The 22,811-nt window shown below is 41.3% G+C and overlaps 6 non-coding genes and 1 pseudogene across 6 annotated transcripts; all 7 read left to right on the forward strand.

The window, feature by feature from the left end:
* Nucleotides 1–13,389: 13,389 nt before the first annotated feature.
* LOC126997403 (5S ribosomal RNA) lies at nt 13,390–13,508 on the forward strand. The gene has a single exon (XR_007752094.1). It is a non-coding gene; the product is annotated as a 5S ribosomal RNA (ribosomal RNA).
* A 294-nt stretch (nt 13,509–13,802) lies between these two features.
* On the forward strand, nt 13,803–13,921 carry LOC126997316 (5S ribosomal RNA). Its single transcript, XR_007752018.1, has one exon. It is a non-coding gene; the product is annotated as a 5S ribosomal RNA (ribosomal RNA).
* A 2,327-nt stretch (nt 13,922–16,248) lies between these two features.
* Nucleotides 16,249–16,367, forward strand: LOC126997392 (5S ribosomal RNA). Its single transcript, XR_007752083.1, has one exon. It is a non-coding gene; the product is annotated as a 5S ribosomal RNA (ribosomal RNA).
* A 1,438-nt stretch (nt 16,368–17,805) lies between these two features.
* On the forward strand, nt 17,806–17,924 carry LOC126997325 (5S ribosomal RNA). The gene has a single exon (XR_007752037.1). It is a non-coding gene; the product is annotated as a 5S ribosomal RNA (ribosomal RNA).
* Nucleotides 17,925–19,159: 1,235 nt separating this feature from the next.
* On the forward strand, nt 19,160–19,278 carry LOC126997282 (5S ribosomal RNA). Its single transcript, XR_007751972.1, has one exon. It is a non-coding gene; the product is annotated as a 5S ribosomal RNA (ribosomal RNA).
* A 1,010-nt stretch (nt 19,279–20,288) lies between these two features.
* On the forward strand, nt 20,289–20,407 carry LOC126997521 (5S ribosomal RNA; annotated as a pseudogene).
* A 792-nt stretch (nt 20,408–21,199) lies between these two features.
* On the forward strand, nt 21,200–21,318 carry LOC126997356 (5S ribosomal RNA). The gene has a single exon (XR_007752051.1). It is a non-coding gene; the product is annotated as a 5S ribosomal RNA (ribosomal RNA).
* Nucleotides 21,319–22,811: the final 1,493 nt, after the last annotated feature.

Below are 22,811 nucleotides of genomic sequence, written 5' to 3' on the forward strand. Positions count from 1 at the left end.
CCCCTTACTCCCTCTCCTTTTAATCCTTTAACCTCATTCCTTTCCCCTCACTCCTCTCTCCTTAACTCTTCTCCTCTCCCCTCACTCCTCTCTTCCTCCTCCCCTCACTCCTCTCTTCCTCCTCCCCTCACTCCTCTCCCCTTGCTCCTTTTCCCTAACTCATCTCCCCTTAGTCCTCTCCTCTCACTCCTCTTCCTCTACTCCTCTCCCCATTTTCCTCTCTATTCACTCCTCTTCCTTTACCCCTCTCCTCCCCTTTACTCCTTTCCACTTAAGCCCATATTTGCAACACTGGAGTAAGGCTTAACACACACGACACAAAAAGAACACTAAAAAACACCCACAACTGCTAAGACCTAACGCCAGAACAGAGGCACATCACACAGTCACACTCTGCGCCACACTTAAGGGTCAAACTCTTAAACATTTCGGTCCCCAGGCACACAAGGCTTTCATGGGAGGTGTGTCACCCCTTCATGGGGGTAGTATTATGACCCTGGTGACGGTGTGACGAAGCTTCTGTGCCGTGAAAATGAAGAAACTAGCTCATGGGAGGTGTGTGAGCCTCTCCATGGGGGTAGTATTATGACCCTGGTGACTGTGTGACGAAGCTTCTGTGCCGTGAATATAAAGAAACTAGCTCATGGGAGGTGTGTGACCCCTTCATGGGGGTAGTGTTATGACCCTGGTGACAGTGTGACGAAGCTTCTGTACCGTGAATATGAAGAAACTAGCTCATGTGAACGCGACCAATCTCCACTTCGGCCTTTGGAAGTCGGTGATGTGAGAGGCGGAAGCGTCTGAGAACACCGACCTTGATACCGTTTACTTCTTATTCGCTTTCTATTGTTTCCTTACGTCTCTCCCCTTGCCTCATATCCTGCCTCCTATATATTTATCTTTAGCCTCTTACTCCTTCCTCTTCACCGCTTCCCTCCTCTACCACCACCACCACCACCATACTCCTTCCTCCTCCTCGTCTTCCTCTCCTCTCCCCTCCTTTTCCCTCCTCTCTTCCTCAGCCTACCAAGATCATGAAAGTGGCAAGTGCTTTCCTCAAAAAAAATAATAATGAAAAGAAAAGAGAATATGCTCTAGTAAAAAAAAAATTCACTTTTTCTTTGGTAAATTGGTTCGTTTTTCACTCTTGGTTATTTTTGCAGCTTTTTTTTTAGTGCTTTGCTTTCCCAGAACCGTTGCCTGAAATTAAATCCCGAGGCGAGAGTGTTTTCGTGTGTAAATGTGCTGTTTGGGTGCTCTCTCTCTCTCTCTCTCTCTCTCTCTCTCTCTCTCTCTCTCTCTCTCTCTCTCTCTCTCTCTCTCTCTCTCTCTCTCTCTCTCTCTCTCTCTCTCTCTCTCTCTCTCTCTCTCTCTCTCTCTCTCTCTCTCTCTCTCTCTCTCTCTCTCTCTCTCTCATTATCTATGTGTTTATCTATCTCGTTTTCCCAACATGTATCTATGTATTAATATTTCCATATGTTTGAGTGTATCCACCTCTGTTTATCTGCCAATCTCCGTTGTTCTCCCTATTTGTCCGTTTATCTACCTAAGTGTCTATCTGCTAATTGTATGCCTATCTATTCATCTGTTTACCTTGCTGTGCATCTTCCTACCCATCTGCCTACCTACATATTTTAACTAACTTCCTACTTGCCTCTGCTTTTCCACCTACCAGCCTACCTATTTACCTGCATCTTTACTTACCTACCTGCCTACCTATATTTTTACCTGCCTACCCACGTACCTGCCAACCTATCTATCTTTATATCTGTCTGTCAGTCTATTGACCCAATAGTGTTTGTCCCTGTGACGGTCTTAATATCCAGCAAGTTATTTTAATTGTATTTCTGCCAAACTACCGCTTCATTCCGCACATGCTCCTCGCACGCTGCTGCCCGGCCGTCTGGCGCTTCTAATGGCTCCTTCCGATTTACGTTTTATCGGAAGGGTGTTGCATGAGGAGGAGGAGGAGGAGGAGGAGGAGGAGAATGAGAAGGAGGAGGAGGAGGAGGAGGAGGAGGAGGAGGAGGAGGAGGTGGTGGTGGTAACGGAGTTGTTGTTATTGAAGGTTGTGAAAAAAAAAAGATAAGGAACAAAAGGAGATAAAAAAAAGGAAATAAAAGGAAGGTGATGAAAGAAATTGAGGAGTAAGGTATGACACAGAGAGAGAGAGAGAGAGAGAGAGAGAGAGAGAGAGAGAGAGAGAGAGAGAGAGAGAGAGAGAGAGAGAGAGAGAGAGAGAGAGAGAGAGAGAGAGAGAGAGAGAGAGAGAGAGAGAATTTGTTATTGTTGTTGTTGTTGTTGTTGTTGTTGTTGTTGTTGTTGTTGTTGTTGTTGTTGTTGTTGTTGTTGTTGTTGTTGTTGTTGTCACAGGGTGTAACTGTTGTGTTCAGGAAGATTTTTTGTTGGTATGTTTCTTTTCAATATATTTGTTTTTATTTTGTCGACTTTGTTTTGTTATATAAATTTTTTAAACTGGGCTTACTGTCACATTTAGGAGCATGATATTAAGTTCTCTTAGACGGAAAGTGAAAAAGCAAGAGTAATAGTAATATAAAAAAATAAAGAAAGTCACATGGGAAAAAATGAGAAAGAATGAGGGATGAATTATAATGAACGTGAAAGATAACTAGCAAAAACATATTTAACAGTATACGAAGCATATTTACACGCGCTTATTTATACCATCCTAATATCAAAAACGTTCATTCGGTGTCATTGATTAACTTTCACTTTGATAAATCGACTTTTTATGTCATATTCCACACGTGACCTGCTCCAAGGCTGATTAACCTTCGTGAAACTGAAGGGATGAAGCAATTTGACATGTACTTCCCAATCTAGTCGGAATATCAGAATGGTTCGTCAGGTTTTAGTAATTATCGTTCATCATGGGAAGTCGACTTTTATTTATCTCATTCTGTACACCTGTTAACCTTGACAGTGATAAAACATGTAAATATTGGTCTGAACTATTTAGTCATATACATAATAAATATATAAAAAAAACATCACGACCGGTACCTTTAATGCAATATTAGAACCTTTATTTGTCAGAGCCAAAAAGAAGAAAAATGTTCAGAAATATATTAAATTTGATAGCAATAAAGACACAATTATTGTCCTCACTCAATGTAGTGCTGACTTGCCTGATGGGCGAGCCTCCCATAACCCACTTAGCCAGGGGGGTACATAAGAACATAAGAACATAAGAACGCAGGAGTCTGCAAGAGGCCGGTAGGCCTGTACGAGGCAGCTCCTTTGACCCTAAGCTCCCGTGTATCTAACCCCACCTAATATCGCTGTCCATGAATTTATCTAGTCTATTTTTGAATGTGACAATTGTATTGGCACTCACCACATGACTGCTAAGCCTATTCCACTCATCCACCACCCTGTTAGTAAACCAATTTTTGCCTATGTCCCTGTTGAATCTGAATTTATCCAGTTTAAACCCGTTACTTCGTGTCCTACCCGGTTCTCTTACCAACAAAACCTTATGAATGTCTCCCTTATTAAAGCCCTTCATCCATTTATAAACCTCGATCATGTCTCCACGCACCCTTCGCCTTTCTAGAGAATGCAAGTTTAACTGTTTGAGTCTTTCCTCGTATGGCAAGTTTCTCAACACCTGAATCATCTTAGTCATCCTCCTCTGCACCGATTCTAACATTTTGATATCCATTCTATAGTAGGGTGACCATAACTGAACCGCATAGTCAAGATGAGGTCTAACTAATGCTAAATATAGTTTGAGGAAGACTTCGGGGCTTCTGTTGCTTACGCTCCTTGAAATAAATCCCAGTACCCTATTAGCTCGATTTCTAGCTTGAATGCATTGTGCCCTTGGACGGAGATCAGAGCTCATTAAGACCCCTAAATCCCTCTCGCACCCAGACCTACTTATGAGAGTGTCATTTAAGCAATAGTTATGTGAGGTTGTTCCTACCACACTCAGAATACTGCACTTCCCTATATTGAACTCCATCTGCCATTTATCCGCCCAGTCATATAATCTGTTGAGTTCACCTTGGAGAATACTAGCGTCCTGATCCGACTCAATTACTCTACCGATCTTGGTATCATCTGCAAATTTACTAACATCACTACTAATTCCTGTGTCTAAGTCATTGATATAAATAATAAACAAAAGTGGACCTAATACCGAACCTTGTGGGACCCCACTCGTAACACATCCCCAGTCAGATCTTTTACCATTGATTTGCACTCTTTGCTTCCTATTGCTAAGCCACGCCTTGACCCAGTTCAAAACTTTACCCTCTACTCCGTGAGCCTGTAATTTAAGCAACAGTCGTTGGTGAGGAACTTTGTCAAACGCTTTACTAAAATCAAGATAGATTACATCATAATTTTCATCTCTGTCAACCGCCTCAAATACTTTATTGTAGAAGGACAAGAGATTGGTGAGGCATGACCTACCTTTTGTGAACCCATGCTGCGAGTCGTGAATTAAGCTATGTTTCTCTAAATGCTCCCGAATGTTCCTGACTATTATGGACTCCAGCATCTTCCCTATAACCGATGTTAAGCTAATTGGGCGATAGGTTGAAGCAACTGACCTGTCCCCCTTTTTAAAAATCGGCGTCACATTAGCTACTTTCCATAGGCTCGGCAGTATTTACCAGTATTTACCGACATCTTAAAGATGTCGGTTAGTGGGTCACTGATTATATCACCTAACTCCTTTAATACCCTCGGAAATATCCCGTCAGGACCTGGCGACTTGTTCTTCTTAAGCTTATCTATCTCATCCTGAACTACTTGCCTGGTAATGATTATATCCCTCAATTTATCGCCATCCCCGCCCTCGTACACCTGAACTCTTTCCGGTATAGTCGTTCGATCCTCCTGTGTGAATACTGAAAGGAAGTAGTCGTTCAACATCCCGTTACGCTGGTCGTGGGTTCGATCTCCGGCGCCGGCAAACCTTTCCTTGTCTGGATTAGTGTGTTTCGTTACACGCAGTGGTCGTGTGGGAGTGGAGTTAAGAGCAAATTCTGCCATTTCACTGTTGGCAAGGCGGTGGCATCCTCTCCTGTGGTTCTGCTGTGTCACCCCGAGAGGGTAATAGGTAGAGTGATGGCCCATGCTCTCCGAAGTTCATAGAAAATGTGAACTCAACACTCAGAAATTAATCTAAATGGGAATGGGGAGACGTGTAGTGCTGACTTGCCTGATGGGCGAGCCTCCCATAACCCACTTAGCCAGGGGGGTACCTCTTTTGCCGACTGGTAAAGGAGTGGCTCTCCCGTTACGCTGGTCGCGGGCTCGATCCCCGGCGCCGGCAAACCTTTCTTTGTCTGGATTAATTTCTCGTGTGTTTCGTTACATGCAGAGATCGTGTTGGAGTATATATAGAAAAGAGAAAAGTCTGTCATTTCATCAACACTTTTTATCCATATGAACAATAAATATATGGAAAAAAGGAATCTTGCCAAGTACCGTTCATACAAAATTAGAACCTCGATTCTCTGAGAGCCGAAAGAGTAAAAAAGTCGTGTGGTCCTTTTTATTCGCAGCGTCAGCCTGTGTTTCGCGGCAAAATTGTTCTTCTGTTTTGAAATTTTAAGAAACAACGGCTTGTGTCTCGTAGGCCGGAAAACGACGCATTATTCTGCCGCTGTGAAGGGCTGAATGAGTGAATGGGTTGGTGGGAGGAAGGGTGGAGGGGAACGGTAAGGTTGGGAAGGGAAAAGGAAAGGAGAGGAGAGGAGAGGAGAGGAGAGGAGAGGAGAGGAGAGGAGAGGAGAGGGAAGGGAAGGGAAGGGAAGGGAAGGGAAGAGAGGGGGAAGGGAACGGCTGGAATAACTGATCAGAGGGACAGAGAGGGAGAGGGAAGGAAATGGAAAGAAAACAAAGGATGAAGGGAAGGGAAAGGAATAAAAGGATGAAAGAAAGGGAAGCGGGAAAGGGAAGCGAAGGGAAGGGAATGGAGGAAGGGAAGGATTGGAATTAGTGAATAGGGAGAAAGGAAAGGAGGAAGGAAAGAGAAGGGAAATAGGAAGAAAATGAGAAAGGCGTTATGGAAAAAGGGTAGGGAAGGGGAGAAAGAATCTTAGACATGAGAGGTAGGAAGGGAGAAAAGGATACGAAAGGAGGGAAAGAAAGGGAAAGTAGCGAAGAAAAGAAGGGAGGGAGGAAAAGAAAAGTATATAAGAAAGCGAGGAGAAAAGTGATTAAAGGAAGAATAGATAATGAATGAGAGCAAAATATTGGGAAAAAAGTGAGAGAATAAAGGGTAGTATGTGCAAAAGGGAGAAAGGGAAGAAAAGAAGAACATCTTGGTAGATGGGTGGAAGAAGGGAAGGGCGTCAAAACATAGGAGCAGGTGAAGGAGAGAGAAAGGGAGGTAAGGGAGGAGAGATAAGTAGTTGGAGGAATGAGGAAAAGGAGGACAGCGAAGTAGGACAGAGGAAAGAACAAATATCTGATAACCAAACAAAAGGAGATGAGAAAGATAAGAGTGGAGGAGGATGGAGAACAAGGGAGAGAAAACGGAGAACAGAGGGAGAGGGAAGAAAGGATGTGTGAGGTGTTACAAAGAGAAGCGAAGAAAGTGAAGGAAAACAAGCAAGAAGGGAAAGGCGGAGGATGGAAAAGTTAAATCGAGTGAAGAAAAAACAAATGTAAGAAGAGAGGGGAAGAAGGAAAGAATAAAGAGTTGGATTGCGAAAGAAAATAAACAAAGGAAGATCAGGCGAGGAGGGAAGAATTTGATCTGGAGTAAAGGAAAACATAAACAAGGAAGAGAGAAAGAAACAATAAATAAAGGAAGGATTAGGAAAAGATGGTAAAGGACGAGGGGAGGGAAGTTTACGAGATCACGAGTGAGGAAAACAAAGGCAGGAAAAGAAGAGACAATGAAGAAAGAATAAAAAGAAGAATAAGGAAAGAAAAAACAGGAGGAATATAAGTGTAAAAATAAAGTGGTTAATGATCAGAAACGAAAAAGAAGAATGAGAAAATAAGTAAGAAGAATAAGGAATGATGATGATGATGATGGTGACGATGATGATACTGATGATGAAAAACCACTTTTGTTTTGGGAAGATTATATAATTTTTTTTATAAACGTAAAAAGAGAGGCAACTGATGATATTGATGGTGATGATGACGAAGAAAAAGAAGGAAGTGATAAAATAACATACAAATATCTAAATATGTATATCACTGTTACGGAAATACTTGTTTGAATAGAACGAAAATGCAGACAAAGGTAGAGAGAGAGAGAGAGAGAGAGAGAGAGAGAGAGAGAGAGAGAGAGAGAGAGAGAGAGAGAGAGAGAGAGAGAGAGAGAGAGAGAGAGAGAGAGAGAGCAGTAATGCATTATATACAAAAGTCACAACTTAAGAAAATATTTTGCTGCATAAACGGAGAGACGAGAAATAATTACTGATAATGGTGGTGATGACAAAGGAGAGGAGAAAGAGAACGAAGGAAGGAAGGAAGGAAGAAATTCGAGATATTACGGAAGTTTGAGAAAGACGTTGCCCAGTAATTATAAAGACGAAAAATACTAAAAGTGACGGTGATGATTATGATAATGAGAGAGGGAGGGAGAGGCGGAGGAAGAGGGCAGGAAAGAAACACACGAAAATGTGGATGAGGAAGACATGGAAAAGAAGAAATAAAGGGATGAGAAGGATGAAAAAGAGGGAGAAGAGGAGGATATAGATATGGAGGAAAAAGAGAAAGAAGGAGATGTGAAGATAAGGATTGCAAGAATGAAGATGAGAAAGAGAAAGAGTAGTAAGATGAGAAAGACGAAAAAGAGTAAGATGAGAAAGGAAAATAATATAACAAATATAGGGAGGCGGTGGCCGAGTGGTCAGTGTGCCAGCGTGGTGACCCCGTGGACCTGTGTTCGAGTCTCACCGAAACTCGCTGATTTTTCAAATCATTGCCGAGTGGCGGAAGATTACCCACATGCTGCCCAGAAGAAAATCATCAGGATGTAGAAAGAAACAATGAAGATGAGTGAAAGTGGAAGAGGAGGAAGACGAAAACGAAAAGTATGGCTTGGCTGCTGATGAGAAAGGGGAGCAAGACTAAATGAAAAAGAATATTATGAGATGAAAATAATACAGTGGAAAGAAGATGAATGATATAAACGAAAAGAAATAAGCAGTCTTCCATCAATTCATATTATTTCACTCCTTCCCTTAAATACCAATCATTTTCCCATTTCCTCTTCCCCAACTTGTATCTCCCTCTGATCGTTCTTTTCCTTCATCCCCGCCCTCTTCTGCATACCTTCTTCCTCTTCCCTTCCTCTCCTCTTCTGCAGTACGATTCTCTGCCCTCCTTTTTTTAGTATTCCATGCCTATAACTCTCTCTCTCTCTCTCTCTCTCTCTCTCTCTCTCTCTCTCTCTCTCTCTCTCTCTCAAATAATTGCACCGTCTGTTATTGTTGTGCTTGCCGGAACATTTAATAACGACAAAAGTGTTAGTGACAGTGACGGCCGCGACGGTGGTGGTGGTGATGATGATGATGATGATGATGATGATGAAGTATGTGATTGTCATAGTAATAAGGTCAGCAGTAATGAACACCCAAAACAACAATAACAGCAACAAGAAGATTATGAACGAAAGTATAAAGCGAAAGGAAGGGATGAAGTTGACGAATAAAGCAAGAGGAAGAAAAGGAAAAGAAAATATGACAGAGGAAAAGAAGAAGAAACGGAAGAAAACAAAATATAAAAGAACCAAGTTAACTGATTCAGTGACCACACACACACACACACACACACACACACACACACACACACACACACACACCTATGCATAAGGAAGGACGAGGAAGAGGAAGGCAACGCCCACACTGACGAAGGAGGAAAATAGGAGAGGAAGGAAACTGAGCAAGAAGAAAGAGACAGAGGAAAGAAAGAGGAAAAATACCTCACCCCCAAAAAATGAAGGAAGAAGAAAGTGGCGAAAAAATCTCCTCCTCCAGACTAAGGAATAAACAGAGGAAAGGAAGAGAAGCAGGAAGAATGAGGAAAAGAAGGTAATGGAATAACAAAAGAAAAATAGAGCAAAAGGTGATGGAGAAAAATCTCTGCTCGAGACATAAAAAGAAACTGAGAGAAAGAAGGAAGAAGAGAAAAGTGGTGAGAGGGAAGAAACATAATAAGAGAGAGAGAGAGAGAGAGAGAGAGAGAGAGAGAGAGAGAGAGAGAGAGAGAGAGAGAGAGAGAGAGAGAGAGAGAGAGAGAGAGAGAGAGAGAATTACATAGTATTACATAGAATTACGTAGGATTACATAGATTTACATAGAAAATCAGACCACACAGACCCCATGGTCCAGACTACGTGGTCTGTCCTTAAACCTAAGTGATTCTACATTAATCAGATGGCTCCAAAACGTTGCTTTTCTACTCTAGTTAATATTAAGTCCAAGGAAGTGATGGTCGAGCTTGTTTTTAAAGGAGTCAATCATGTTACACTGGACCACTGATGGTGGGAGCTTATTCCATTCTCGCTCTACAACGTTGGTGAAGAAAAATTTGGTGCAGTCTGAATTTACTTGTCTACATTTGAGTTTTATGCCATTGTTCCTCGTTCGCAAAGTGTCATCTATCATAAACAATTTTGTTCTGTTTACATTCGTGGAACCATTACGTTTTTTAAAACATTCGATCAGTTTTCCTCGGAGGCGACGTTTCTCAAGAGAGAACATGTTAAGGGTGGAAAGTCTTTCTCCGTAGGATTTGTTGCGCAAGGAAGGGATCATTTTTGTTGCTCGACGCTGAACACCTTCTAATTTAACAATGTCCTTTGCATGGTGGGGAGACCAAAACTGTACCGCATATTCCAAGTGGGGTCTGACTAAACTATTGTAGAGCGGAAGTATTACATCTTTATCATTGAATAAAAACAATCTTTTAATGAAGCCCAACACTCTGTTCGCTTTATTTGCTGCATCGATGCATTGATGTGAGAATTTGAGGTTTAACGCGATTTTGACCCCCAGGCCAGAGAGAGAGAGAGAGAGAGAGAGAGAGAGAGAGAGAGAGAGAGAGAGAGAGAGAGAGAGAGAGAGAGAGAGAGAGAGAGAGAGAGAGAGCAATGGCTTGGAATGGTGGCAGAAAATATGATGATAAAAGAATTTGGAAGAAGGAGAAAGGAGGAGGAGAAGTAGAAAGAGGATGAGATATTAAAAAGCAAAAAAAAAAGAGTAAAGAAATTACGGAATAAGAGGTTAATGAGAGAGAGAGAGAGAGAGAGAGAGAGAGAGAGAGAGAGAGAGAGAGAGAGAGAGAGAGAGAGAGAGAGAGAGAGAGAGAGAGAGAGAGAGAGAGAGAGAGAGAGAGAGCATAAACAACCAAAGAAATTTAAGAAAAATATCCAGATGGCGCCACTATAAACACCTGCCTGCGCCAATACGGGCTGGGGCCGATCACCATCCAGGCCCCTCAAGCAAGCTTACCGGCGCTATAGGCGAAGACGTAGAAAAAAAAAATTGGGGTAAATGGAGAAAAGAATGTGGAATATCACAAGGAAGAAAATGAAAAATAAAGTGAGGACAAAAAGTGGATGAAATAAGAAAAAGAGAGAAGGAACTGTAAAAAAGAAGCGAAGGATAGAAAGTGCAAATGAAGGAAGCAGAATTAGGAAAAAGTAAATGAAAAAGGAGGATGAAAGCGAGAAAGGAGAATGATATAAAGAAAAACCGTGAAAAGAGAAGGATAAAAGTAGAGGAAGAAGGGAAGAAAAATAAAATGGAAGAGTGGAAAACTGATTTAACTCTCGGACTGATTATGGAGTGGAGAGAAAACACACACACACACACACACACACACACACACACACACACACACACACACACACACACACACACAGGCAAGTGTTTCATCCAATCATCTCTTCAGCAACACACAATTAAAGCGGCTCGTCTTGGCAACTCAAATCACGCAATAATTGCCTCATGTATCCCGTGAAGGACGAGAGACAGCCGGGTTCCTGGCCTTATTTTCTCTCCCCCGTCTCTGTCTTTTCATTTTTCTCTTTTTTTCGTTTTTGCTTTTGTCTCGGTGTTATTCCCTCGGTGTTAGTCGTTAGTTTTCTTTTTTTATACGCCGGTCAACAGATTGTGCATCTTATTGTTTTTGTTTTTTTTTTCTTCAAGTTGTTTTCCTGGCTTACCCATGCATTGAAAACATGACATCGTATAATAAAATATGTTAGCCCTGATGAAATATATATATATATATATATATATATATATATATATATATATATATATATATATATATATATATATATATATATATATATATATATATATATATATATATATATATATATATATATATATATATATATATATATATATATATGTGGGTAGGGGTATGGAAGTGATAGCGTACTGGACCCTAATTGCCGCGTGATGGACGACGCGGGTTCGAATCCTCACGCTACCAATCGGATTTTCAGTCACCGCCGAGTGGCTTAAAACTACCCATTACATGCTGTCCAGACCGCACCATCAACCGGACTCTAGAGGAAGCTGTCCAAGCGAATCAATCGAGTTCTGGGGCATGAGCCAATGCAAGATGGCGCCACTATAAACACTCTAACGCCAGTACAGAACGGGCTGGGCTGACCATCAGGCCTCCAAGAAGCCTTCTGACCCCCAATAGCCTTGGGAGCCATCAGGCCCCACCAGGAAGATCCTTACTATCATATATATATATATATATATATATATATAAAATATATATATATATATATATATATATATATATATATATATATGTATATATATATGTATATATATATATGTATATATATATATATATATATGTATATATATATATATATATATATACATATATATATATATATATATATATATATATATATATATATATATATATATATCTATATATCTATATATATATATATTTATATCTATATTTCTTTCACGCAAAAGGTATCGCAGTAAAAAGTAAAACACTAAATGAAACATTAGCAATAATAGTATTCATGAAAAATTATTGCCAATAATATCGATCTATTCAACTGTGATCGTAAGGAAGCATTGCATTCTATTAGAATGTGTAATAATTCAGATGTGAGCTCTATAGTGAGGATAGAGACAGGTGAGGTGTGGTCAAGGCCCAAGGGAGTGGTCATCGCACCTGACTAATGACCTGACATGTGACTTGATCTGACTCCCACCCCTAGCCGTAGTACATAGGAATACATAGGAAGAACAGACACCAGAAGACTTATCGGTCTATGGCGAGGGTGTCTGTTTACTACCGCTACTACTAGTAATCTACGTGTGGTAGGAGAGGACAGAATAGATGAAGGCTCCTCCCCACCCACCTCTCCCTCCGGCAACGTGCCGGCAGGAAATAGTTAGAAGAGAACACCATGTACCTTTAAGGAAGAAAGGGACATGGAAATTTTACAGTAAATAGAGAAATAAGAGGAAATTACTACCCTTAACTTACACTACTGGTAACCTAAGCAGTGGGGGAAAATGATTTCATTACATAAGAACATAAGAACATAGAAACACAGGGAGACTGTGGCCTACACAGGGCAGCCCCAGAATCTCCCCTAATACTAACGATAGGTGAGGTGTAGTTTCAGGGGCACCAGTGGAGGCTTGATCCTCGTTTTACCGGCGGTACTATGGACGCACCAGTACCCTGTCACCTTACTGCACCCACACCTCTCTCCACCTGTCATGCGGACATTAACTGTTGCTTTACTCTATTATTAACTTACGCTACTTGCAATCTAGGTTGTGGGGGAGAATAATATGGATTTAGGTTGAGGTCTTGCTGCAATCTGTCTGAAAACATGCGGAGAAGGTGTTAGCCTTTTTGTTAGCTGTTTTTTTGTGTGTTTTTGATTAAGGCGCGAGCTGTTATCTCACGTCAGGTCCGGTGTACCGTTGCCTGCTTTCTCCAGTTGATAGAAGTCGTGAGACAACACAATAGACTTTCGTTTCATTTAGCTGTTGGACTTTCGTTTTGCACCATTTCTTTTCCTTAAGCATCTTGCCTTCGTCCCTTTTTTTTTTCTTTTCATTTAGCTCAGCCTTTCGTTTTGAAAAATTTGACGCTGGTTACGTAACTTTATTTAATTATTCATTCATTTATTTATTTTTACTTCACCGGGGTCCCAGCGCTGGCATGTGTTTACCTGTGTTACCTGGCTCAAACATAAGGAACAACTTAACAAACCTTCACTACTTCACCCGGTCCAAGCGCTGGCATTTACCTGTGTCACCTGGCTCAAACATCAGGACCAACTTAACAAACCTTCACTACTTCACCCGGTCCAAGCGCTGGCATGTGCTTGTCTGTGATACCTGCCTCAAAGATGAAAGCCAGTTCACCTTTCTCGTCAACGGCCACACCACGTTGAAAACACCGCTTCTCCTCCGATCAGCGAAGTTAAGCGACGTTGGGTCTGGATAGTACTTGGATGGGTGACCGCCTGGGAACACCAGATGCTGTTATTTAATTTCTCTTAACTTTTCACTTTGCGGTCCTGATGACTCTTTTCTTTTCATATAGCTTTCGGCCTTTCGTTATGTTTTATATTTTTTTCTTTCGTTTCGCACCCCTCTTCTTTTCTTTTCCTTTAGCTTTTAGCCTTTCTTTTGCATTCCTCTTTTCTTTTCATCTAGGTCTTAGCCTTTCGCTTTGCATACCTGTTTTCAGGACCAACTTAAGAAACCTTCACTACTTCACTAGTCCAAGCGCTGGCATGTGTTTACCTGTGTTACCTGCCTCAAAGATGAAAGCCAGTTCTCGTCAACGGCCACACCACGATGAAAACACCGCTTCTCGTCCGATCAGCGAAGTTAAGCGACGTTGGGTCTGGATAGTACTTGGATGGGTGACCGCCTGGGAACACCAGATGCTGTTGGCATCCCTCTTTTTTATTTAATTTCTCTTAACTTTTCACTTTGCGGTCCTGATGACTCTTTTCTTTTCATATAGCTTTCGGCCTTCCGTTATGTTTTCTATTTTTTTTCTTTCGTTTTGCACCCCTCCTCTTTTTTTTTTTTTAGCTTTTAGCCTTTCTTTTGCATTCCTCTTTTCTTTTCATCTAGGTCTTAGCCTTTCGCTTTGCATCCCTGTTTTCGTTTTATTTAGGCTTTGGACTTTCGTTTTGCACCATTTCTTTTCCTTAAGCATTTCGTTTTCCGTCCCTTTTTTTTTTCTTTTGATTTACCTCAGCCTTTCGTTTTGAAAAATTTGACGCTGGTTACGTAACTTTATTTAATTATTCATTCATTTATTTATTTTTACTTCACCGGGGTCCAAGCGCTGGCTTAGGCTTGGTAGGATGATACGCCGATATGGTATAAGAAAAACTGAAGAAGAAGAAGAAAAAGAGAGCAGAGGAAGGGAAACATATAGCGCTGGCACATAGCGCACAATATTGAAAGACTCAGTTATGTATCTTTTTGGTGAACCAGTGTCTTTTCAGTTGAGGAAGGCGCTCATTGCTGGTAAACAAGACCCTCAGCAATGATTTACCCGACACTGTAGAGAACACCCCAGTGAGGACCCTAATGCAGTCCGCTAAGCGCGAAGAATCATCAACTCATGGGACCCACTGTCAGTCACTGGAGAAATACGCGGTTGAGAAAAGATGCATTTCCTTATTGCAATACATTATATTGATAAACTGTACATATATTGGTGTGTGAGTATATGTTTACCAGGTGCATACCTGGCTCCAAACATAGATATAATCGAGCAACTTAACAAACCTTCACTAACTAACAATTCGGTCCAAGCGCTGGCAACTTAACTGTGTCACCTGGCTCAAACATCAGGACCAACTTAAGAAAGCAGTTCTGCAAAAGGAGAATACTCCATGAACAGTGAAAATCACTACCTTATACATTTTAGTTGTATCATTTACAAATAGCGGTTTTTGAAATATTGAAAGAAAATGTTTTTTGAGTGTTTTTTGGTAAAAAAGAATTGTTACGTAACGATGTATGAAATTGCGTGTGATTACTCACCGAACTATACAAAATTTAACAAAACCGCTACTTGTAAATATTTCTACAACATTCAACTACTACCATGCAAAATTTTCGTAACTCTAAAACAGAAACTGTATTTTACCTTTGATTTTCAAAGTCTTGACCTCATGGGGTCATGACCTGATAGTGTAGAGTTCTGCTTGGGATAGTATCTGAAACATGATTTTAAACATAATAGAGAAGTTTGAGGCAAAATATTCAAAACTTTTTTTTATGAATTTTTACCTGCCGTTCCCCACTCATAAGTTTTTCACTTTTGCGGGGTCCTGATGACTCTTTTCTTTTCATATAGCTTTCGGCCTTCCGTTATGTTTTTTCTATTTTTTCTTTCGTTTGCACCCCTCCTCTTTTTTTTTTTTTTTAGCTTTTGGCCTTTCTTTTGCATTCCTCTTTTCTTTTCTACCAGGTCTTAGCCTTTCGCTTTGCATCCCTGTTTTCGTTTATTTGAGCTTTGGACTTTCGTTTTGCACCATTTCTTTCATAGCATTTCGTTTTCCGTCCTTTTTTTGATTTACCTCAACCTTTCGTTTTTGAAATTTGACGCTGGATTTACTTCACCGGGTTACCTGTGTTACCTGCCTCAAAGATGAAAGCCTTTCTCGTCAACGGCCACACCACGTGAAACCTTCGTCCGATCAGCGAAGTTAAGCGACGTTGGGTTTGGATGCCAGTATGGATGGTGACCGCCTGGGAACACCAGATGCTGGCATTCTTCTTTTAATTAATTTCTCTTAACCTTTCACTTTGGTCTCCTGGTGACTCTTTTCTTTTCATATAGCTTTCGGCCTTTCGTTATGTTTTATCTTTTCTTTCATTTTTCTTTTCCATTTAACTTTTAGCCTTTCGTCTTGCATTCCTCTTCTTTTCTTTTCCTTTAGCTTTTAGCCTTTCTTTTGCATTCCTCTTTTCTTTTCATCTAGGTCTTAGGCTTTCGCTTTGCATCCCTGTTTTCGTTTTATTTAGGCTTTGGACTTTCGTTTTGCACCATTTCTTTTCCTTAAGCATTTCGTTTTCCGTCCCTTTTTTTTTTCTTTTGATTTACCTCAGCCTTTCGTTTTGAAAAATTTGACGCTGGTTACGTAACTTTATTTAATTATTCATTCATTTATTTATTTTTACTTCACCGGGGTCCAAGCGCTGGCATGTGTTTACCTGTGTTACCTGCCTCAAAGATGAAAGCCAGTTCACCTTTCTCGTCAACGGCCACACCACGTTGAAAACACCGCTTCTCGTCCGATCAGCGAAGTTAAGCGACGTTGGGTTTGGATAGTACTTGGATGGGTGACCGCCTGGGAACACCAGATGCTGCTGGCATTCCTCTTTTTAATTAATTTCTCTTAACCTTTCACTTTGGTCTCCTGGTGACTCTTTCGTTTTCATATAGCTTTCGGCCTTTCGTTATGTTTTATATTCTTTTTCTTTTCCATTTAACTTTTAGCCTTTCGTCTTGCATTCCTCTTCTTTTCTTTTCCTTTAGCTTTTAGCCTTTCTTTTGCATTCCTCTTTTCTTTTCATCTAGGTCTTAGGCTTTCGCTTTGCATCCCTGTTTTCGTTTTATTTAGCTTTTGGACTTTCGTTTTGCACCATTTCTTTTCCTTGAGCATTTCGTTTTCCGTCCCTTTTTTTTCTTTTCATTTAGCTCAGCCTTTCGTTTTGAAAATTTTGACGCTGGTTACGTAACTTTATTTATTTATTTATTTATTTATTTACTTTTTCTTCCAATGATCGTTTCGTACAGCATACAAGGAGAAACAATTAACAACAGGCACAAGCAATCGATCAGCTTTCCCTAGTCCTTAGAGTCCGTGGTCCCATATCCTAGTTACCCCCTAAATCACTGAATAAGTGTGTCTGTGTGTGTGTGTGTGTGTGTGTGTGTGTGTGTGTGTGTGTGTGTGTGTGTGTGTGTGTGTTTAGTTCAGTTTAGTGACATGAAAAGTTTGTGTCATAATAATTCTTCCTGGTAAATTCATGACATACATTTCCTGGAGGTTGAAGGAAAGTAAAAAACCTTCATTACTTCACCGGGGTCCCAGCGCTAGCCTGTGCTTACCTGTGTTACCTGGCTCAAACATCAGTACCAACTTAACAAACCTTCACTACTTCACCCGGTCCAAGCGCTGGCATGTGTTTACCTGTGTTACCTGGCTCTAACATCAGGACCAACTTAACAAACCTTCACTACCTCACCCGGTCCAAGCGCTGGGATGTGTTTACCTGTGTTACCTGTCTCAAACATCAGGACCAACTTAACAAACCTTCACTACTTTACCCGGTCCAAGCGCTGGCATGTGTTTACCTGTGTTACCTGGGTCAAACATCAGGACCAACTTAACAAACCTTCACTACTTCACCCGTTCCAAGCGCTGGCATGTGTCTATCTGTTTTACCTGGCTCAAATATCAGGACGAACTTAACAAACCTTCACTACTTCACCCGGTCCAAGCGCTGGCATGTGTTTACATGTGTTACCTGGCTCACATTTCAGGTCCAACTTAACAAACCTTCACTACTTCACCCGTTCGAAGCGCTGGCATGTGTCTATCTGTGTTACCTGACTCAAACATCAGGACCAACTTAACAAACCTTCACTACTTCACCCGGTCCAAACGCTGGCATGTGTTTACCTGTGTTACCTCGCTCAAACATCAGGACCAACTTAATAAACCCTCAGTACTTCACCCGATCCAAGCGCTGGCATATGTTTATCTGTGTTACCAGCCTCAAAGATCAAAGCCAATTCCCCTTTCTCGTCAACGGCCACACCACGTTGAAAACACCGCTTCCCGTCTGATCAGCGAAGTTAAGCGACGTTGGGTCTGGACAGTACTTGGATGGTTGACCGCCTGGGAACACCAGATGCTGTTGGCATTCCTCTTTTTATTTAATTTCTTTTATCTTTTCACTCTGCTCTCCTGGTAGCTCTTTTCTTTTCATATAGCTTTCGGCCTTTCGTTATGTATTTTTAATGTGTATATTATAACATACATGTGAATGTGTGAATGTATGTCGTATCGCCATGGCTCAGCGGCGCCAGGACGTTATACACAGACGCTACGTTGTGCTTAGCAGGTGCTCCTTGCCGTGGGAACGGTGTTGACTCAGCAAGCATGGTGCCGCTGGCCGCTCCTGTCCCGGGAGACGCCGGGCAGAATATATCGGGCTTCGCGCGAGAGCAGAGGACTGCTCGGGGGTGTGCGTTACTCTTGTGCGTGACTCCTCCACACTATAGTTAAGACTGTGAATATAGTTACAAAGCCACAACTGTTTTAATTACATGAGAGAGAGAGAGTAAATCAAGTGAACTCAAAGTGAACTTATAACGGCTACCGCTCGGCCAACACATAACACACACCACTTAACTAAAAGGCTATTGTGTTGTCTCACGACTTCTATCAACTGGAGAAAGCAGGCAACGGTACACCGGACCTGACGTGAGATAACAGTTCGCGCCTTAATCAAAAACACCCAAAAAAACAGCGAACAAAAAGGCTAACATACTTTTTTTCTTTTTCATTAAATTTTTAGCCTTTCGTTTTGCACGACTCTTCTTTTCATTTAGCTTTTAGCCTTTCTTTTGCATTCCTCTTTATTTTTCATCTACGTCTTAGCCTTTCGCTTTGCCTCCCTATCTCGTTTTATTTAGCTTTGGGACTTTCGTTTTGCACCATTTCTTTTCATTAAACATTTCGTTTTCCGTCTCTTTTTTTCTTTTCATTTAGCTCAGCCTTTCGTTTTGAAATTTGTGACGCTGGTTACGTAACTTTATTTATTTATTTTTACTTCACCGGGGTCCCATTGATGGCATGTGTTTACCTGTGTTACCTGGCTCAAACATCAGGTCCAACTTAACAAACCTTCACTACTTCACCCGGTCCAAGCGCTGGCATGTGTTTACCTGTGTTACCTGGCTCAAACATCAGGACGAACTTAACAAACCTTCACTACTTCACCCGGTCCAAGTGCTAGCATGTGTTTACATGTGTCACCTCGCTCAAAAAAGCAGGACCAACTTAACCAACGTTCACTACTTCACCCGGTCCAAGCGCTGGCATGTGTTTACCTGTGTTACCTGCCTCAAAAATCAAAGCCAATTCTCCTTTCTCGTCAACGGCAACACCACGTTGAAAACACCGCTTCTCGTCTGATCAGCGAAGTTAAGCGACGTTGGGTCTGGATAGTACTTGGATGGGTGACCGCCTGGGAACACCAGATGCTGTTGGCATCCCTCTTTTTATTTAATTTCTTTAAACTTTTCACTTTGCGCTCTTGGTGACTTTTCTTTTCATATAGCTTTCGGCCTCTCGTTATGTATTCTTTTTTTCTTCTTTTCCTTTTAACTTTAGCCTTTCGTTTTCCACCCCTCTTCTTTTCTTTTCCTTTAGCTTTTAGCCTTTCTTTTGCATTCCTCTTTTCTTTTCATCTAGGTCTTATCCTTTCGCTTTGCATCCCTCTTTTCGTTTTATTTAGCTTTTTGACTTTCGTTTTGCACCATTTCTTTTCATTAAACATATCGTTTTCCGTCCCTTTTTGCCTTTCCATTTTGATTTAGCTCAGCCTTTCGTTTCGAAAATTTTGACGCTGGTTACGTAACTTTATTTATTTATTATTATTTTTTCTTCCAATGACCGTTTGGCACAGCATACAAGTCCTTACAGGCCGTGGTCCCATGGCCTAATTACCCCCAAAATCACTGAATATTTTTTTTTTTTTTTTTTTTTTGTGTTTAGTTCAGTTTTGTGCCATGAAATGTGTATCATAATAACTCTTCCTGGCAAATTCATGACGTACATTTCCTGGAGGTTGAAGGAAACTAACAAACCTTCATAACTTCACCGGGGTCCCAGCGCTGGCATGTGTTTACCTGTGTTACCTGGCTCAAACATCAGGATATACTTAACAAACCTTCACTACTTCATCCGGTCCAAGCTCTGGCATGTGTTTACCTGTGTTACCTGGCTCAAACATCAGGACCAACTTAACAAACCTTCACTACTTCATCCGGTCCAAGCGCTGGCATGTGTTTACCTGTGTTACCTGGCTCAAACATCAGGATCAACTTAACAAACCTTCACTACTTCATCCGGTCCAAGCGCTGGCATGTGTTTACCTGTGTCACCTGGCTCAAATATCAGGACCAACTTAAGAAACCTTCACTACTTCACCCGGTCCAAGTGCTGGCATGTGTTTACCTGTGTTATCTGCCTCAAAAATCAAAGCCAATTCCCCTTTCTTAGCAACGGCCACACCACGTTGAAAACACCGCTTTTCGTCCGATCAGCGACGTTAAGCGACGTTGGGTCTGGATAGTACTTGGATGGGTGACCGCCTGGGAACACCAGTTGCTGTTGGCATCCCTCTTTTTATTTAATTTCTCTTAACTTTTCACTTTGCGCTCCTGGTGCCTTTCGTTTTGCACCCCTCTTCTTTTCTTTTCATCTAGCTTTTAGCCTTTCTTTTGCATTCCTCTTTTCTTTTCATCTAGGTCTTAGCCTTTCGCTTTGCATCCCTGTTTTCGTTTTATTTAGCTTTTGGACTTTCGTTTTGCACCATTTCTTTACCTTAAGCATTTCGTTTTCCGTCCCTTTTTTTTCTTTTCTTTTAGCTCAGCCTTTCGTTTTGAAAATTTTGACGCTGGTTACGTAACTTTATTTATTTATTCGTTTTGCACCCCTCTTCTTTTCTTTTCCTTTAGCTTTTAGCCTTTATTTTGCATTCCTCTTTTCTTTTCATCTAGGTCTTAGCCTTTCGCTTTGCATCCCTGTTTTCGTTTTATTTAGCTTTTGGACTCTCGTTTTGCACCATTTCTTTTCATTAAGCATTTCGTTTTTCGTCTCTTTTTTTTATTTAGCTCAGCCTTTCGTTTTGGAATTTGTGTCGCTGGTTACGTAACTTTATTATTTTTTTTACTTCACCTGAGTCCCAGCGCTGGCATGTGTTTACCTGTGTCACCTGGCTCAAACATCAGGACCAACTTAACAAACCTTCACTACCTCACCCGGTCCAAGCGCTGGTGTTGACCTGTGTCACCTGGCTCAAACATCAGGACCAACTTAACAAACCTTCACTACTTCACCCGGTCCAAGCGCTGGCACGTTTTTACCGGTGTTACCTGCCTCAAAGATCAAAGCCAATTCTCCTTTATCGTCAACGGCCACACCACGTTGAAAACACCGCTTCTCGTCTGATCAGCGAAGTTAAGCGACGTTGGGTCTGGATAGTACTTGGATGGGTGACCGCCTGGGAACACCAGATGCTGTTGGAATCCCTCTTTTTATTTAATTTCTTTAAACTTTTCACTTTGCGCTCTTGGTGACTTTTATTTTTATATAGCTTTCGGGGTTTCGTTATGTATTCTTTTTTTCCTCATTTCCTTTTAACTTTTAGCCTTTCGTTTTGCACCCCTCTTCTTTTCTTTTCATTTAGCTTTTAGCCTTTCTTTTGCATTCCTTTTCTTTTCATCTAGGTCTTAGCCTTTCGCTTTGCATCCCTCTTTTCGTTCTGTTTAGCTTTTGGACTTTCGTTTTGCAATATTTCTTTTCATTAAACATCTCGTTTTCCGTCCCTTTTTTTCTTTTCATTTAGCTCAGCCCTTCATTTTGAAATTTGTGACGTTCGTTACGGAGCTTTATATATTTATTCATTTTTTTTTCTTCCAATGACCTTTTGGCACAGCATACAAGGAGAAACAATTAACAACAGGCACAGGCAATCGATCAGCTTTCCTTTTGTCCATAGAGGCCGTGGTCCCATGGCCTAATTACCCCCTAACTCACTGAATAAGTTTGTGTGTGTGTGTATGTAGTTCAGTTTTGTGCCATGAAAAGTGTATCATAATAACTCTTCCTGGTAAATTCATGACGTACATTTCCTGGAGGTTGAAGGAAACTAATAAACCTTCATTACTTCACCGGGGTCCCAGCGCTGCCATGTGTTTACCTGTATTACCTGGCTCAAACATCAGGACCAACTTAACAAACCTTCACTACTTCATCCGGTCCAAGCGCTGGCATGTGTTTACCTGTGTTACCTGGCTCAAACATCAGGACCAACTTAACAAACCTTCACTACTTCACCCGGTCCAAGCGCTGGCATGTGTTTACCTGTGTTACTTGGCTCAAACATTAGGACCAACTTAACAAACGAGAAATGCCGACCGAAACTCCTTCTTTGTCATATACGCAAGGACAAATGACGTAAAGACAACCCGTTCTGAGGAACTTCTTGAGAAATACCGCCGCATGATCAAGCAGTATAAATGTAAAACGGATGCCAGTAACATCATATTCTCAGGAATCCTCCCGAGGTTCGTTGCCGAATCTAGCTTTTACAGTAAGGCCTTCAGCACAAACAACAGTCTTCAGTCACTTGCTCACAAGAAAACGTCCAGTTCGCTAACTTGTGGAACAATTTTTACTACGATTCAGACTTGTTCCTTCCTGATGGCATCCACTTAAACCCTGTTTGAGCAGCCCGTTTCGGGAGGCTGTTCTGGGACCAAGTGGCTCTTCGAAAGCCAAAAACGCGGGCGAGAAAACAAGCAGCTCCACCGTAAGAGAGTATTCAACCCGCAAAACCCCCGACTCGAATCACATTAAAGATTGCTATGTCAACGCTCGTAGCCTACTTAACAAATTTGAAGACTTAGAAGTCCTCGCAGTTACAAATCATTATCACATCATCGGAGTCACAAAATCTTGGATAGACACTTCAAATAGAGATTTCATTGCTCCTTCAGTCGCTGCTGCTTCTTCTTCC

Source organism: Eriocheir sinensis, chromosome 1 (assembly GCF_024679095.1).
Source record: "Eriocheir sinensis breed Jianghai 21 chromosome 1, ASM2467909v1, whole genome shotgun sequence".
NCBI lineage: Eukaryota > Metazoa > Arthropoda > Malacostraca > Decapoda > Varunidae > Eriocheir > Eriocheir sinensis.